This window comes from Sphaerodactylus townsendi, linkage group LG16, assembly GCF_021028975.2.
Source record: "Sphaerodactylus townsendi isolate TG3544 linkage group LG16, MPM_Stown_v2.3, whole genome shotgun sequence".
NCBI classification, from domain to species: domain Eukaryota; kingdom Metazoa; phylum Chordata; class Lepidosauria; order Squamata; family Sphaerodactylidae; genus Sphaerodactylus; species Sphaerodactylus townsendi.
Window position 1 is genome coordinate 10,851,808 of NC_059440.1, and position 14,604 is coordinate 10,866,411.

Sequence of the window (14,604 nt, forward strand, 5' to 3'; positions counted from 1 at the left end):
GCTGCCTCAGACTGCCGCCCTGCCTGTAGGTGAGGGGAGAAGTGCGAGGGAAGGTACCTCCAAACGCTGCAGAGAAAACCGGGGCTCGGATTTTGCTGCCGGACTGATCCAGCCAAGCGGCTCTGGTCTCCTTGCCTGCGTAAAAGGGCTGCGGGCAAAGGCTGGCCAAGAAAAAGGTGCTCAAGACCGGGATGTCCTCAGTCACCCGTGGGATTTGCAGCCTCTCTCTCATCTTAGCCTTAAATGTTTACCTCTACTGGGAAAGAAAAATCAGCTGGGAAGGAGCCAGTGAGAGGCTCATCAGGTGAGTAAGCACAGGCACCTTCCCTCCAGAGACTTGCTCCAGGCTGGGGTAGGGAATGTGGTGCGTTTCAAGTGGGAACCTTTTTTTTCTTGCTTCTTGATGAATGAAAGAACTCCCCCCTCCACCCCCTAAGGGCTGCACCAGTCAACCTTTAGTAATCAGCTCAGAGCAATCATCAGAACTGTAGAGTCTGCTCTTTTGGGGGATGAGAAAGGCCTGGCTTTGCTTCTCTCCGCTGGCCGGCAGCTCAGAGCAATCGCTAGAACTGTAGAGTCTGGTGGGGGATGAGAAAGGCCTGGCTTTGCTTCTCTCCACTGGCTGGCAGCTCAGAGCAATCTCCAGAACTGTAGAGTCTGCTCTTGTGGGGTTCATAGGCGTCTGGCTTCTTTGTTTCTCCACTGGCCTGCAGCCTGTGAGCACCGCCAGAACTGTAGAGTCTGCTCTTTTGGGGGATGAGAAAGGCCTGGCTTTGCTTCTCTCCGCTGGCCGGCAGCTCAGAGCAATCGCTAGAACTGTAGAGTCTGGTGGGGGATGAGAAAGGCCTGGCTTTGCTTCTCTCCACTGGCTGGCAGCTCAGAGCAATCTCCAGAACTGTAGAGTCTGCTCTTGTGGGGAATGAGAAAGGCCTGGCTTCCCTCCTGGCCTGCAGCTAGAGCAATGCATGGGGCACAGCAAGTCACTGTTGTGAAGTGAAGGCCGCAAGCGCACGCTTCCCTCACTGACGACGGCTCAGAACGTCGCCGGGAACTGTAAAGTCTGCTCTTGTGGGGATGAAGGCCTGGCACAGCACTCCACTGGCGGCAGCTCAGGCAATGCATGAGAACTGTAGAGTCTGCTGTTGGCAGAGATTGAAGAGGCCTGGCACAGCTCATGACGGCAGCTCAGGCAATGCGCCAGAACTGTAAAGTCTGCTCTTGTGGGGGGAAGGCCGCGAAAGCTGCTTCCCTCCCACTGGCCTGCAGCTCAAGAGCACCGCCAGGAACTGTAGAGTCTGCTGTTGTGGGGATGAGAAAGGCTCATTTTGCCTCCACTGGCTGGCAGCTCAGAGCAATCTCCAGAACTGTAGAGTCTGCTCTTGTGGGGAATGAGAAAGGCCTGGCTTTGCTTCCCTCCACTGGCCTGCAGCTCAGAGCAATCGCCAGAACTGTAGAGTCTGCTGTTGTGGGGGATGAGAAAGGCCGCAGCTGCTTCCTCCATGGCCGGCTCAGGCAATCGACAGAACTGGCAGAATGCCTGCTCTTGTGGGGATGAGAAAGGCTGGCTGCTTCCCTCACTGGCAGTAGCTCAGAGCAATCGCCAGAACTGTAGAGTCTGCTCTTGTGGGGGATGAGAAAGGCCTGGCTTTGCTTCCCTCCACTGGCCGGCAGCTCAGAGCAATCGCCAGAACTGTAGAGTCTGCTGTTGTGGGGGATGAGAAAGGCCTGGCTTTGCTTCCCTCCACTGGCCGGCAGCTCAGAGCAATCGCCAGAACTGTAGAGTCTGATCTTGCGGGGGATGAGAAAGGCCTGGCTTTGCTTCTCTCCACTGGCCAGCAGCTCAGAGCAATCGCCAGAACTGTAGAGTCTGCTGTTGTGGGGGATGAGAAAGGCCTGGCTTTGCTTCCCTCCACTGGCCGGCAGCTCAGAGCAATCGACAGAACTGTAGAGTCTGCTCTTTTGGGAGATGAGAACAGTCATCACTGTGGGCTCCAAAGTGCAGCAGAGCAACCAAGAGAGGGGTTGGGTTCATGCAGGCCTTTCAACAGACCACAACTTGGGCTTTGGTTTGGAGGGAAGCCAGGCACAGACGGGTGTGTGGGAATAAGCTGCAGTTACTCAGCACATACCTAGTGGGCTCTGTGCATCATCTAGGAATCTACTGTGGATTACATAATCGATTAGGAGCACAGAACTGTGGCACAATATCTTGAAGCTTAGGTAAGGGGGGGGCAGTATATTTACACACGCCCAGTTCTGCACCCAGACGACATTATTTTTAAAAAGTAATATTTCAGTTTATGTACTTTACATAATTTGCTTCGTAACAGGCAAAACAAAAGGGATGCAGATGTTTTTAAAATAGGACCCTAACTTTAAAAAACCCATACTTGCAAATGTTGACATTTTAGAATCAGATTGCAGAGTTTCTGGTTTGAACACAGCTTTTCCGTAGGGCTTTATAGGCTGCTACTGCACACAGCCAGGCCCGTCCCTTGATGCCTGCCACATTGTGTGGCTTTGTGTTTGCAAATGAGCCCTTTGCTATCAAGTTCTCTGTTCACACTCTATCCACCATGGTAAGCAGCCACAAGAGAAACTACAGGAACCTCCATGCCAGACGAGGTAATACAGTCCCTTCTCGAGAACTCTGGGAGCAGAAACTAAAGAGCAGTACAGAAATCCCGTCTGGTGGCACTATTGACCCTGATTCATTCTGCCCTGTGGAATATTAACTTTTACCATTAAGCCCTTTTAATATTAACTTCATTTACAGTCCATCTGTCTCACTTAGGAAGTATCTGACAAAGGGAAATCTTGTTGGTGTCTAAGGTGCTACTGGACTCGACTCTAGCTTTCTTGAGCCAGATTGCAAAATATAAAAACCGATTCAAACAAACAGCAAAGAGGGGTGCTGTGTGGTTTCCGGGCTGTATGGCCGTGTTCTAGCAGCATTCTCTCCTGACGTTTTGCCTGCATCTGTGGCTGGCATCCTCTGAAGATGCCTCTAAAGATGCCAGCCACAGATGAGATTCTCTGAAGATGCCAGCCACAGATGCAGGCGAAACGTCAGGAGAGAATGCTGCTAGAACACGGCCATACAGCCCGGAAACCACACAGCACCCAGTGATTCCGGCCATGAAAGCCTTCGACAATACATTAAACAGCAAAGACTTCTTAATAAAACAACACAATAGGACTAGGATTACAGAACTGGGAAACCAGGCAAGCAAAACACTGTCTAAGGCATGACATCCCTACAACGCTCAAAGCGGCTTACAAATGCAGAACCAATGCAGTAAAAGGAAGGGGACAATACCATAAATATTGCAATTGACTACAGTCCTCTTCCATTATAGAAGCACTTTCTTGCAACTGACCACAGTCCTCTTCCATTATAGAAACACGGTATTGCAGCTAACTAAAGTCCTCTTCCATTATAGAAGCACTCTCCTGAGTTGTTCCATTACAATGCAGTTTTGATCCCTTTATAAAAATATCATGAACAAGGTGGGGGAGTCCACGGCAGAAAATGCAGGTGAGCCAGCAATTGCCAATTTGACACATTTGCAGGGTGGCCCTTTTACAGGGTTTTAGTCAGGTGAGTAAAATTGCTAGGACAGAACAAAGCAGGAGAGGCGATCCTGCAGGTATGTGGTCCCAAGGCTTTGTGGGTGATAACCAGAACTTTGAATTGGACCCAGCAACTGATCAGTAACCAATAGGGTGTCTGCAGAATACAGGACACAAAGAACAAACATACACACGACACTGCCTCATATTATACCAGACGATTGGTCCATCAGAGCCAATGCTGTCTACTCAGACTGGAAATTGCTCTCTAGGGTCTCTGGCGGAGGTTTTTCGCATCACCTATAAGAGAGCTCTTCCAACAGACATACAGTTGAGGCAGCTACATTTCCCCTCCCTCTTGTCCTCCCCCTCTTCCATCTAACTTTCCTTTTTCACCCTCTTTCCTTTAGTGGGTTTAGTACTGTATTTTAATGAACAGCCGCCGACCGGGGCGTACCGCCCAGGGGGACATATGGGGCAAATGTCCACAGGCTGTAGCCATTTAGTCATGTGGGGTGGAAAATTGCCCCCCACGCCCCTCCTCCTTCTCCCCAGGTCCACACACTGACTTCAAGACCTGGTGCAAAAAAAGTGGTTTGGTTGGGATGGGGGAGGGCGGCTTCCCCTGATTTTGCACCAGGCTACATTTCCCCTAGATACGCCTCTGCCGCCAACAATGGTTTGAAGGGGACTATATGTTTTAAACTGATTTTATTGTTCTGTCTAAAATGCTGGAAGCTGTGCTAAGCCCCCGAGGAGAAGGGCAGCATATGCTTATTTATTCATTTGTTTTATTTTATTAAACTCATACCCCGCCCGTTCCTGGGGTTGGTCTTGGGGCAGCTTACAGACACTTCAAAACAATAGATCGTACAGTGGAACTCTGCAATTAAACCAACAAGTCTAAAACCTAAACTTAAAATTCTACGCACGGCGAGCAATAAACAGCAACACTAAAGCCTACGTTGTACAATTTCCCCTCGTCTCAATGGAGTTTCTCTATCAAGGTGTTGTCAGAGAGAGGGGAAAGTAGAAAAAAACGGGAACGGGGGAGGATGCACAATTAAATGTGCCTGCTAGTGATTGGGAGCCTGATACAACTAAATCAATCAATCATTCAATCAACCACCCGCCTACTGCCTGGTTCAACAGGAGATGTCGGGGGTTGAACCAGGGCCCTTCCGTACGCAAAGCAGATGTCCTTCCACGGGGCCACAACCCTTCCCCGTATTCCATTACCCCCTCCACACTTTGCGAAAGGTGTTTGCCACAAACACTTTTTCATTGTGGAAGCCATCTGAGAGGTGGCTGTGGATTCTCCTGCTCAGTGTTTCTCAGAAGGCCAAGAAACCTGCCGTCTAGCTGTGTGGCTCTTGAATTGTCTGGCAAGCAGGTAGCCACGATGGGATGTTTTGCCAGCCCACCGAGGGAGCCTAGGAAGCAATCTCCTCCAATGCCTGACTGGGAGAACAGGTTCCAGACTCGCTTTCTAGCTCGCTACCATTTGCCTGAGTTGCCAAGACCTGCCTCGGCAGGCCTGATGAACTGGCAGCCACCGAAGGACCGAATGCACAGCCCGCTGCAAGAGGAGAGCAGTGGAAGGGAAAGCCAGCTCCGAGCAAGGCTCTCTGGAGAGAGGGGAGCCCACTGGCTGAGGGTTGCGAGGCAGGCTGGCAGGTAGCAGAGGCAGGAGGGAGGGAGGGAGGGGGCAGAGCCTCCAGGAACAACACAGCAAAGGAGATCGAGGAATCCACAATAGCACTGGGCAACACAGCAGAGAAAATGCAGTGTTGGCTTTTTCTCGCTTTCTTACAATATTAGAACCAGGGGGCATACATTGAAGATGCTGGGGGGAAGAATTAGGACTAATAAAAGGAAACACTTCTTCACGCAACGTGTGATTGGTGTTTGGAATATGCTGCCACAGGAGGTGGTGATGGCCACTCACCTGGATAGCTTTAAAAGGGGCTTGGACAGATTTATGGAGAAGTCGATTTATGGCTACCAATCTTGATCCTCTTTGATCTGAGATTGCCAACGCTTCTTAACAGCAGACCACAGGTGCTTTCCGGGGCAACAGCCATGAAGGCCATTGCTTTCACCTCCTGCATGTGAGCTCCCAAAGGCACCTGGTGGGCCACTGCGAGTAGCAGAGAGCTGGACTAGATGGACTCTGGTCTGATCCAGCTGGCTTGTTCTTATGTTCTTAATGCCCTGGCTGCTTCGAGCCACCTTGCCAAAAAAAGACTAGCGCCAATGATGCAGGTTTTCACCACTGCTAGGCTGGTTTGCAGATTCCTCTCCAGTGATGAGTACAGTTGCCAACCCCCAGGTTAAAGCTGGAGAACTCCCACTGCTACAGCCAATCTCTAGGTGACAGAGAAAAGAAACTGGCCACGTTTTGGGGAGGGGAGGGCGAAATGCCACAGGACTGTATGGCATTTTACCCTCCCCTTCCCAAACCCCACCCTACTCTGGCTCCATCCTGAAAATTCCCAGATACTTCCCAACCTGGAGCTGGCACCTTTCTCTCCTGTAAGAAGACTCCCAACCTGGAGCCCCACCTTTCTCTCCTGTAAGAAGACTCAAGGCAGCTGCCCCAGATTCAAGGGGAAACAACAGATGCATTGAAACTTCCACCTGGGAGTCTCACAGCTGTGTGATCTCCCAAACAACTCCTTCCTGACTGGAGTGTGCTGTGCTTTGGGGGCTGGGAATTGGAGGCCCCACTCTACATACGCCAAGCACCTTTGCTGGGCTCTGCATTTTGCCCCCAAGGGTGTCATTCTAGGCTCAACACCAGGGACGGAGCGAGGGGGAATGGCATCCGGGGCACGCGTGCGCCTGCGCCCTGCCATGCTCCTGCCCACCCCTGCCACACCAAACCCACACCCACGCCCAGTGCATCGTGCACCCCCTTGTCCCCTTGGCGCTACGCCACTGCCCAGCAGTCAAGCAGGCCTGCTGCCTGCCTGACGTCCAGTCTCTGGCATGCAGAGAGTATTTTGTATAGAGTGGTGTCTTTCCATCACATGCCCCCAACACAGAGGCATGGCTGCCTGGTCTGGTGCAGCTCACAGAACCATAGAGAGGCTGGAGAAGCGAGGGATGAAAAAGGAGAGAGGTAACTCTAGGCAGACAAGGTTGGGAGAGAGTTGCAATTGCACAGGGGAGGATAGTGGCTGGAAGGATGAGGCCCCATAGTCTGCCTGCCAAGAACGGTGTAGCCGTACTGATTCTGAAGATAACAGTTCTGAAAAAAAAACAACAACCCTGAGGCCTTTTTGTTGGAAATCATGGGAGAGGATGCTCCTAAGCAATGTAAAATTCTATGTATTTGATGATGACTGCAGCAAGAACTTTGTGTGCGCAAAAATGGAAAGATAATAAGATACCAACACAAAGCCTAGGGACTGGCATTTGAAAGTTACAGAATATTCAGAAATGGCAAAGCTGACAACACAATGAAGAGAGAACAGTTTGGACAACTTTTTAGAAAACTGGAGACCTTTTATGGAATATCTTTTGAAAATCTGTCCAAACGGAGAAGTCGTGACAGCATTTGAAATGTAAAGAAAACAGCAGATTGTAAACGCTAGGACACATTTGAGAAATATCGGTGGAACTAACGTTTTAACTATATGCATGAATCCAGAATTAATGTTTGATCAAAGAGGACATAGCTGGACGTCCATATGATTGGTATTGGGTTGTGCGTTTTTTTTTAATGTTTGCATGTTTTGGTTGTTTGTTCTATGTGTGAAAACATATGATTTAAAAGTAAAGAACGGTGTATCCATGCTAGCCAGTTTGGAAAGTGGCTAGTGTGTCAAGAGGCAAAAGCTGTGAGAGAGAGCTGCTGTGTGTGTATGTGTGTATGTGTGTGTCGAGGTGGAATGTGGGGGCCAGGCATGAAGGACAGAACTGTAGGATGCCCAGACAGCTCAGCTACAAAATGCTATGATACTTTTTAAAAAGCCTTTCGCCGCATTCAAGCCCTGCTGGATCCTGCCCCCCAAGCATGTAGCAGTCATACAACACATTCTTCAGAAATCTTGGCAAGTCCCTTAGCCCCATATTGCATAGGGCAAGAATAAAAAAGAAGAGTAGTAGTAGTAGTAGTAGTAGTAGTAGTAGTAGTAGTAGTAGTAGTAGTAGTAGTTTGGATTTATACCCCACCTTTCTCTCCTGTTAGAAGACTCAAGGCAGCTTTTAAGCTCCTTTCCCTTCCTCTCCCCACAACAGACACCTTGTGAGGTAGGTGGGGCTGAGAGAGTTCTGAAGAACTGTGACTAGCCCAAGGTCACCCAGCGGGAATGTAGGAGCGCGAAAACACATCTGGTTCACCAGTTAAGCCTCCACCACTCAGGTGGAGGAGTGGAGAATCAAACCCGGTTCTCCAGATTAGAATCCATCTGCTCCTTACCACTATGCCAACCTGGCTCTCAACCACTTCACCACTGCCTGTTTCTGTGAATTCAGAACTGAGGGGTGATTGGCTGGCAGACCGTTTTTTGCCACAATGCTGTGCCAGCTTTCCAAGAAAAATGGTACCAAAAAGAACCCACGCACCTCTTCTAGTTCCTCCCAGCTATTCTTTCACAACGGAAGGTTTTTTTGGGGGGTGCTCTTAACCCTTGCTGTGCCTGACATGTCCTCCTCCTCCTTCTGTGAAAGGGTAAGATCTTTTTCGCACAGTTCTGAACTCAGGCCTGGGAAAGACCTGGCCCATGGTGTACCCAGGGGAAGGTGTATCAAAGCCCAGGCCGCCTCCTTTTCTGCCACTAATTTCACTTAGCGCAATCTTTGAAATTAATCTCCCTGTTCTCCCAGTTAATTCTCTCTCTCTCTCTCTGGCAAGGTGGAGGAAGACCAAAGGTGACGGGAGCCTCAGCCCAGCTGTGAACCAAGATACCTTTCCATGCGTCAGGCATAAGGTGTCTCAGACCTGCTGCTTGTGCCGGCTCTTCACATGAAGAGGGACCAGGCGGGGAGGTGTTTGGGGAGGGGCTGGTGGCTCAGTGGGAGAGCATCCGCTTTGCAGGCCAAAGGTCTCAGGTTCAAACCCGGCGACTCTAATTGAAAGGATCATGGTGGCAGGTGATGTGAAAGACCCTGCAATTTATTTGCCACGCAAAGGAGCATTCCAGCCCATCTCAGTTGACTTTTGCTGGGCAAAATGTGGTGAGGACACCAGCCTTGGAAGGTGGCCCGAGATTCCAGCTGCGTGCCCTTGGTTCCACTTGTGATGGATGGTATGCCAGTGGTAGGATTCAAATAATTTAACAACCGGTTCCAAAAGGACTCAGTGATGGGATCACAACCAGTTCTTTGAACTAGACAAAAAATTAGCTACTGGTTCTATCGAATAGGTGCGAATAGGCTGAATCCCACCACAATCCCATCAGCACTGGATAGCTTTAAAAGGGGCTTGGGTAGATTTATGGAGGAGAAGTCGATCTTTGGCTACCAATCTTGATCCTCCTTGATCTGAGGTTGCAAATGCCTGAGCAGACCAGGTGCTCGGGAGCAGCAGCAGCAGCAGCAGCAGCAGAAGCCAGGCCATTGCTTTCACATCTTTTTTTAGAACTAGCCTGCTGGATCAGACCAGAGTCCATCTAGTCCAGCATTCTGCTACTCGCAGTGGCCCACCAGGTGCCTTTGGGAGCTCACATGCAGGATGTGAAAGCAATGGCCTGCTGCTGCTGCTTCTCCTGAGCACCTGGTCTGCTAAGGCATTTGCAATCTGAGATCAAGGAGGATCTGCATGGGAGCTCCAAAGGCATCTAATGGGCCACTGCGAGTAGCAGCTGGACTAGATGGACTCTGGTCTGATCCAGCAGGCTTATTCTTATGTTCTTATGATGATAACCCAGCATTGCCCTGTTCTGTGGCCCTTCTGTCCCCCAACTTTGTGATTCAGGAAAAAAAACACATGTCTGACCTGGTTGCCTGGGAGGAATTTTTACTCCAGAGCACAGTGGGGAGCTGGGAGACCAATCCTTCTTTTCAGTGATATTGACGGGTAGGTTCAGGACTGCACTTCATCATGCAGTGTGTAATAAGACTGTGGAACTCAGCGTCACTAGATCTGGTGATTGAGCCAGCTTAGATGGCTCAAAAAGGGGAGCAGACCGATTCATACAGGATATGATGTCTCTTGAGCACTATTTGCTTTCTGTGCTAAGTGGATCTTCCTTGTCCAGAGGCTGCTGAGCTCTGAAGACCAGATTTTGAGGAGAAGGTATCTTGGTGCCCTCCTTGAGGGCTTCCCAGGGGCCTATAGCAGGCCACAAAACAAATTATGTTCAAAGGCAGTGACTTCCCTGGATGCAAAGATACTGTGCATCAGTAGTGGGATTCAAATAATTTAACAACTGGTTGTTTACAAGCACCATTTTAACCACCGGTTCTGCCGAAGTGGTGCGAACCGGCTGCATCCCACCACTTCTGTGCATCCTGCCAAGCATGGAGAGGACATTATGCCAACTTTGCGGTTTTACAGCTCTCTCGGTCCAGCAGAATATCACAGATCTAGAGATCAGGTCATAAGCAACAACCTTGGTTATGCGTTCTAGGTCAAATCTCCTAAATTCTCCCTAGAATTTAAAATGACTAAACTGAAGCTATCATACTGTGGTTACATCAGGAGAAGACAAGACTTACTGGAAAAGACAATAATGCTAGGAAAAGTTAAAAATGGTAAGAAAAGAGGAAGACCTAACATGAGATGGAATCAATATAGGAAGCCATGGCCTTCGGTTGGCAAGACCTGAGGAAGGTTGTTAATAACACGATGCTTTGCAAGCTATTAATGCATGGGGTCACCAGAAATTGGTAGCCTCAACTGCGCATAACACTCACACAAACATTGATACTGCTGGTTGAGGCTGACTCTTCCTTGATGCTGCCAACAGTCTCCACAGTGTGTTTTGAGCAGCAGAAAAGGATTCGTTTTCATTCTTTGATTAACGTAGGCAGGGCTGGATCTGTGTGTGTGGGGGGGAACAAGGGGGCGGGTGCCACAGGTGGCAGGCAGAGAAGGGGGTGATAGAAGGTGTGGAAGGCTCAGTTGCCTGGAAGACATGACTAGATCTGCAGTGCACGCCACATCCCCTGATTAAGCTGCTGCTAGGAAGTAAGGGAGACTCAATTGCCCAGCATGACGTAGTGGTTAAGAGCAGGTGCGCTCTAATCTGGAGAACCGGGGTTGATTCCCTGCTCTGCCACTTGAACCGTGGAGGCTTATCTGAAGAACTAGATTAGCCTGTGCACTCCAACACACACCAGCTGGGTGACCTTGGGCCAGTCTTCGGAGCTCTCTCAGCCCTACCCACCTCACAGGATGTTTGTTGTGGGTGGGGGCAGAGAAAAGAGATTGTAAGCCTCTTTGACACTCCTTGCAGGAGAAAAAAAAGGGGGGGGGTATAAATCCAAACTCTTCTTCTTCTTTATCGAGTGTCTTCCTCTTTTCCCATCATCTTCAACATTTCCTAGCGTTATTGTCTTTTCTAGTGAGTCTTTTCCAGGGACTATAGCCCAGGAAAGTCAGTTTAGTCATTTTAACTTCTAGCAGCATAATTGCTAGGTAAAGTTTTTCTTGGGCTGTAGTTTATTAGGCTGCGAAGGTGCGTTTGGTGTTTGGTGTTTCCTGTGTCAAAATTATGTGTGGTGTATTTTTAAAAATGTCTGGGAAAAGGCCAGGCTAAAAAACTTTCTCCTTGGGTTGGGTTTTTATGTGCGCAGAGGGGCTGAGGGAATAGTCAAACATGAAAGTTAGATAAAACAATATAAAAGCATAATTATTCATTAACAGTTCATGTAGGTCCACATAATTTATTATATCATTAAAAAGAGTTGTAGATTATATATGTACATATAAAGAAAAATATGTATATAATATACGGGGGCCTTCATTTTATACTTTTGCTCTGGTTTAAAAAAATGTAGATCTAGCCCTGAATGTAGGTAAGTTCAAGAGATTGCATAAAACTATTGGTTGGGTCAAATCAAATCAAAGAACCTTTATTGGCATAACAATATTGCAGTATTATATGCACAGGTCCACTTAACTAAATAGAGGGGAACGAAAATAAAATACAAAGAAAAAAGAGGGAAAAGTTCAGATTTTTCTCCTAGAGCCCTGTTTCATATACGAATCTGGCAACTGCGTCATTTGCGTCACTACTGGGGTATTGGTTGGGTCAATATCACCTTGCTAAATGTTTAGCAAGGAAAGCAAGACCGTAATAAGGGGCGATTCAGCCGGTTCGCACCACTTTGGCAGAACCGGTTGTTAAAATGGTGCTTATAAACAACCAGTTTTTAAATTATTTAAATCCCACCACCAGAACCGGTTGTTTCTTAAATTATTTGAATCTCACCACTAGGCAGCAGGCTATGGAACTGGGTCCCAATGAGGACTAGAGACGTGGGGTTTTTTTTTAAGCCAGGGGATTTGTACCAAGTTCCCTCTTGAACGGCAACACATCTAAGCACAGCCCTGCTTCCAGGTTCCCAGGAACTTTCTGTTCTGTAGCTTCACACCAATGCTCCACATAGAGCATGTTGCCAACACCTGTCCAGGCCTGCCTCCTTCTTTCAGGATGAAAGATGGGGTGTGGCCGGGCACCCCTGGCACTCAGAACACCTGTTTGTATGGTGATGCCAGGGGTGGAAAGCAAGGTGCACTGGATTAACCTGGTCATTTCCACTCCACAGCTTCGAACGGTCCAAGGCAGCATGAAGGTAGGCTCCCTGATTCTGGACCCAGCTTTTTCCTGCCCTGCCTTGGGCCAGGCAGCAGCAGCAGCAGCAGCAGCCACAGCAGCAGCAGCAGCAGCAGCAGCAGCAGCCGCCGCCGCCGCCGCCGCAGCAGCAGCAGCAGCAGCAGCAGAAGAAGAAGAAGAAGAAGAGTAGGAGTAGGAGTTTGGATTTATACCCCACCTTTCTCTCCTGTGAGGAGACTCAAGGTGGCTTACAAGGTGGCCTTTCCCTTCCTCTCCCCACAACAGACATCTTGTGAGGTAGCTGGGGCTGAGAGAGCCCCAAAGACTAGCTCAAGGTCATCCAGCTGGCATGTGTGGGAGTGCACAAGCTAATCTGAATTCCCCAGATAAGCCTCCACAGCTCTAGTGGCAGAGCGGGGAATCAAATCCGGTTCTCCAGATTAGAGTGCACCTGCTCTTAACCACATGGGCGCCGCGTGGCATAGTGTTTCAGCGCTTGCACTGCCACTCACACGGTCAGGAGTTCGAGCCCCCTGTGGGTCAGATATCCTGGCAGCTGGCTCATGGTCAACTCAGCCATCCATCCATTCCTTGGTCGGTAAATGAGTAGCTAGCTCATAGCTAGGGGGTAAAGAATAGCCAGGGAAAGCAATGGCAAACTACCCCACAAAAACGGCTATGAAATCACTGCTTGCAGTGGTACCCCAGGGTCGGATACGACTGAAGGGGAAACTTTACCCTTTTTTTGCTCTTAACCACTACACCACTACAGGTGTGGCTCCTGAACCCCAGAGGTGTAGGTGGGGGTCCAGGTCAAGGCCACTGGGTGGCCAGATGGTTGTATCGCTGTAGCCCTGTTGAAGCAGGAGAGGAAAAAACAGCAACAGAGGGAACTCTGTGCCTCAGTCATCCGTCTGCAAGATGGGAATAAATAATGCAGAGCCACGCCAAAAGAGTGTTGATAGAGCATTTATCTGCGGAAGAACCTTTTGGCTGTTGTTGTTAGCATAACTTTGTACTGTTGTCTGCCCAAGTCGGGCTTTACCTGCAGGCTGACCCCTTGACCCTCTGCACCAAGAAACTGGACTCTGCTGCCTGACCCAAACTTCCCTGAGCCAGTTCAATGGAGGGACCCCAAGTAGATTACAGGAAGTGCCAAACGAGACAGCTCAAGCCAAGGGCTGAGGCGGGGGGAGCAATTTAATGGCTTTGGGGATCCCCATTTGGTGGGTCCCTATTCAGCCTGGATCAGAGGAAGCAGTCGCAAAGATAAACTGCCAGCCAGAGCCCAAAGCAACAAGACTCCGGCCCCTTCCGCACATGCAGAATAATGCACTTTCAATCCACTTTCAATCCACTTTATTGTGCGGAATAGCAAAATCCACTTGCAAACAATTGTAAAGGTGGATCAAATGTGCATTATTCTGCATGTGCGGAAAGGGGCCTCTGTATGGAGTTGCCTACTTTCTTGGGGTGGGGTGGGGGGAATCATTTACTGTCAGAGAAGCAGCCGCCAACATCAGTCGATGGCTCCTTCCGCACATGCAGAATAATGCACTTTCAAACTGCTTTCAGTGCTCTTTGAAGCTGTGCGGAATAGCAAAATCCACTTGCAAACAGTTGTGAAAGTGGTTTGAAAACGCATTATTTTGCGTGTGCAGAAGGGGCCGATGTCTTGTCGGTCCCCCGCGGTCCCTTGAGCCTCCGATTCCAACCCAGGGCGATTCGCCTGGCGCAGTTTGCTCAGACGGGCCGAGGGGCCAACCAGCGAATGCCTCTGGAAGCGACTCTTGAGCGCTCCTCCTCCTGTGCCTTTGGAAAAGCCCACTCTGCCCCAGCGGGACCCCAAGAGGGGCTTCGGGCTTCAAAACGGGCTGGCACCAGCCCCTTCCGAGCAACTTTGCCGGCGACAGCTACCACCCGCTGAAGCCCCAATGCCAAGATGCCAGTTTGCCGTTGGAGACGCGCGAAAAAGGCGCACCGGGAGCGAAACTTTCCGCAAAGTTCCAGCGACGGCCAGTTTCCTTCCTAGATCCTGCCGAGTTCCCAGAGACTCGTGGCTCCCCCCGTAGGGTGCCGGCGGGCCCGACCCTCCCTCCGCCCCCCGCATCGCCCCCCAGCAGCGCCAGCAGGCTTACCTGGTGTCCTTTTGCGCAGCTGGCGAGCGGACCTCTGGCACCAGGGCGCACCGGCCGTCGGGGAGCCGTCGGGGCAGGTTAAGAAGGGGCGCCCTGCCAGCCCCCTTTCCCTCCCCCGGCTGGGCTCGCCGGCGCGCCGCCGAGTGTGACAAGGAGCTGCCTCT

General features: G+C 50.1%; 1 protein-coding gene across 1 annotated transcript in view; it reads right to left on the reverse strand.

Annotated features, from left to right (window-relative positions):
• Nucleotides 1-14,561, reverse strand: part of FOXN1 (forkhead box N1) — a 56,380-nt gene extending 41,819 nt beyond the window's left edge. Inside the window, 1 exon segment of the mRNA XM_048518534.1 lies at nucleotides 14,441-14,561. The gene's annotated coding sequence lies outside the window, so the exon portion shown is untranslated.
• Nucleotides 14,562-14,604: the final 43 nt, after the last annotated feature.